The 3,555-nt window shown below is 44.7% G+C and overlaps 1 pseudogene across 1 annotated transcript; it reads left to right on the forward strand.

Annotated features, from left to right (window-relative positions):
- The first annotated feature begins 1,248 nt into the window (after positions 1-1,248).
- On the forward strand, positions 1,249-2,436 carry LOC128596243 (glyceraldehyde-3-phosphate dehydrogenase-like; annotated as a pseudogene). The gene has a single exon (XR_008383096.1). The product of XR_008383096.1 is annotated as a glyceraldehyde-3-phosphate dehydrogenase-like (transcript).
- Positions 2,437-3,555: the final 1,119 nt, after the last annotated feature.

The following is a 3,555-nucleotide window of genomic DNA, read 5'->3' on the forward strand; positions in this document are numbered from 1 at the left end:
ACAGGCTGTGCCTCCTGGAGGAAAGTCACAGGCACAGAAAAAAAACCCTGAGAATACCTTAAGCTTAAACCTCAGGCTGATCCCCAGCACAGGGATATCCTACAAGAAAAAAGCAAACATTTGAGAAGGGGAAAATATGATTTCCGAATTCAGTTTTTATATAGTTAACAACAAAAAAATTCACAGGGCATACAAAGAAATAGGAAAGTATGGACCATTCAAAGAAAAAATTAAATCAACTGAAACTACCCTTGACAAAGACCAGACATCAGACTTGCCAAAGATTTCAAATAACTGTCATAAAGATGGTCAAAGTCTGAAAGGAAGATGTAGAAAAAGATTAAGAAAACATAGTATGAACAAAATAGAAATATCAATAGAGATAAAAAAAAAAGAAAAGAAAAGAAAAGAAATTCTGGACCTGAAAAGTGCAATAATGAAATGAAAAAATCACTAAAGGTATTCAAAAGTAGATATGAGCAGATAGTAGGAAGAATCAGCAAACTTGAAGACAATTGAAATTATAAAATCTGAGGAACAGAAAGAAGAATGATAAAAGAATAGTAAACATAGCCTACGGGCATCAAGCAGATCAACATATGAACTGTGGGAGCCCCAAAAGAAGAGAGATTAGTTGACGAAAGGGGCAGAGAGATTATTTGAAGATAGCAGCTGAACTCCCCAAATTTTATGAAAAGCATGAATATAAACATTCATAAAGCTCAATTCCACCTAGTATGAAATCAAAGAGACTCCACTGAAACACACAATAAAAACACACAAAACAAGCTGTCAGAAGTAAAGACAAAGAGAGAATCTTCCAAGTAGTGACAAAAGCAATTCATCAAGATTTTTTCAAAGTCTTAGCAGATTTCTATACATTCAAAGTGCTGAAAGAGCCAAGAGCGGTGGTTCACGCTGGGAGACCAAAGTGGACAGATCGCCTGAGCTCATAAGTTCCAGACCAGCCTGACCTCTTCTTTAAAAATAGCTGGACACTGGGGTGGGTACCTGTAGTCCCAGATACTCAGGCGGATGAGGCAAGAGAATCGGCTGAGCCCAAGAATTTGATGTTGCTGTAGCGATGACATCACAGCACTCTGTTGGGGGTAACAAAGTGAGACGGTGTCTCAAAAAAAAAAAAAAAATGCTGAAAGAAGAAAATCTATCCTTTAACCAGCAAAATTGTCTTTCAAAACTGAGAGAGAAAATAAGACATGCACAGATTTAAAAAAAAGCTGAGGGCTCTCTGATCCTCCCGTTCGTCAGACAGCCGCTTCTTCTAGTGCAGCACCAGCCGCATCCCTGAGGCACCATGGTGAAAGTGAAGGTCGGAATAAACGGTTTTGGTCGTATTGGGCGCCTGGTCACCAGGGCTGCTTTTAACTCTGGCAAAGTGGATATTGTCGCCATCAATGACCCCTTCATTGACCTCAACTACATGGTCTATATGTTCCAGTATGATTCCACCAATGGCAAATTCCATGGCACAGTCAAGGCTGAGAACGGGAAGGTTGTCATCAATGGAAATCCCATAACTATCTTCCAGGAGCGAGATCCCACCAAAATCAAATGGGGTGAGGCAGGCGCACAGTATGTTGTGGAGTCCACTGGTGTCTTCACCACCATGGAGAAGGCTGGGGCTCACCTACAGGGGGGTGCCAAAAGGGTCGTCATCTCTGCCCCTTCTGCTGATGCCCCCATGTTTGTGATGGGTGTGAACCATGAGAAGTACGAAAACAGCCTCTGCATTGTCAGCAATGCCTCCTGCACCACCAACTGCTTAGCCCCCTTGGCTAAGGTCATCCATGACAACTTCAGCATTGTGGAGGGACTCATGACCACAGTCCATGCCATCACTGCCACCCAGAAGACTGTGGATGGCCCCTCTGGGAAGTTGTGGCGTGATGGCCACGGGGCTCTCCAGAACATCATCCCTGCCTCAACTGGTGCAGCCAAGGCTGTGGGCAAGGTCACCCCTGAGCTGAATGGGAAGCTTACTGGCATGGCCTTCCAGGTACCCACTGCCAACGTGTCGGTCGTGGATCTCACCTGCCGTCTAGAGAAGGCTGCCAAATACGATGATATCAAGAAGGTGGTGAAGCAGGCATCAGAGGGCCCCCTCAAGGGCATCCTGGGTTACACCGAGCACCAGGTCGTCTCCTCTGACTTCAATGGTGACACCCATTCTTCCACCTTTGATGCTGCGGCTGCATTGCTCTCAACGACCACTTTGTCAAACTCATTGCCTGGTATGATAATGAATTTGGCTACAGCAACAGGGTGGTGGATCTTATGGCCCACATGGCCTCCAAGGAGTAAGAACCCCCAGACCACAAGCCCCAGCCAGAGCACGAGAGGAAGAGAAAGGCCCCTAGCTGCTGGGGTGCCCCTGCCTACTCAGTCCCCCACCTCACTGAGAATCTCCCCTCGATAGTTTCCACACCAGACCCCCTCAAGAACAAGAGGGGCCTAAGGAGCCCCACCTTGTCATGTAACGTCAATAAAGTTCCCTGAATTCAAAAAAAAAAAATAAATAAAAATAAATAAATAAATAAATAAATAAAGCTGAGGCGGTTTGTTACCACTAGACCTTCCCTTCAAGAAACGGTAAAGGGGCCAGGTGTGGTGGCTTACACCTATAATCTTAGGAATCTGGAAGGCTGAGGTAGGAGGACTGCCTGAGCTGAGGAGTTCAAGACCAGCCTGAGCAAGAGCAAGACCCCATATATACTAAATATAGAAAAAATTAGCTGAGTGTCATGGCCCGCACCTGTAGTCCTACCTACTCTAGAGGATGGGGCAGGAGATCACTTGAGCTCAGGAGTTTGAAGTTGCAGTGAGCTATCATCATGCCACTATACTCTACCCAGGGTGACAGAGTGAGACTTTGTCTAAAAAAAAAAAAAAAAAAAAGAAAAAGAAAACAAATGGTAAAGGGAGTCTTTCAGGTTGACATAAAAGACACTACAGAATAACATAAAGTCATATAAAGAACAGTTAAGACCCCCACAAAAGTGAATACATAGGTGATTATAAAAGCTAGCATTATTGTAATTTTAGTTCATAATTCCATTTTTTTTTGCAGTTTTTGGCCGGGGCTGGGTTTGAACCCACCACCTCCGGCATATGGGGCTGGAGCCTTACTCCGTTGAGCCACAGACACCACCCCCATAATTCCATTTTCTTTCTTTCTTTTTTTTTTTGAGACAGAGCCTCAAGCTGTCACCCTGGGTAGAGTCTGTGGCATCACAGCTCACAGCAACCTCCAACTCCTGGGCTCAAAAGATTCTCCTGCCTCCACCTCTCAAGTAGCTGGGACTACAGGCACCCACCACAACAATACCCAGCTATTTTTTGTTGTTGTTGCAGCCATCATTGTTGTTTGGCAGGCCCAGGCTGGATTCAAACCCACCAACTCAGGTGTATGTGGCTGGCACTTTAGCCACAGGTGCTGAGCCATAACTCCATTTTCTGTTTGCTACATGACTTGAGAATAACACATAAAACTCCCAATTATTAGTCTACGTTTCTGGGCATACCATGTGTAAAGAT

Source organism: Nycticebus coucang, chromosome 2, assembly GCF_027406575.1.
Source record: "Nycticebus coucang isolate mNycCou1 chromosome 2, mNycCou1.pri, whole genome shotgun sequence".
Classification (NCBI taxonomy): domain Eukaryota; kingdom Metazoa; phylum Chordata; class Mammalia; order Primates; family Lorisidae; genus Nycticebus; species Nycticebus coucang.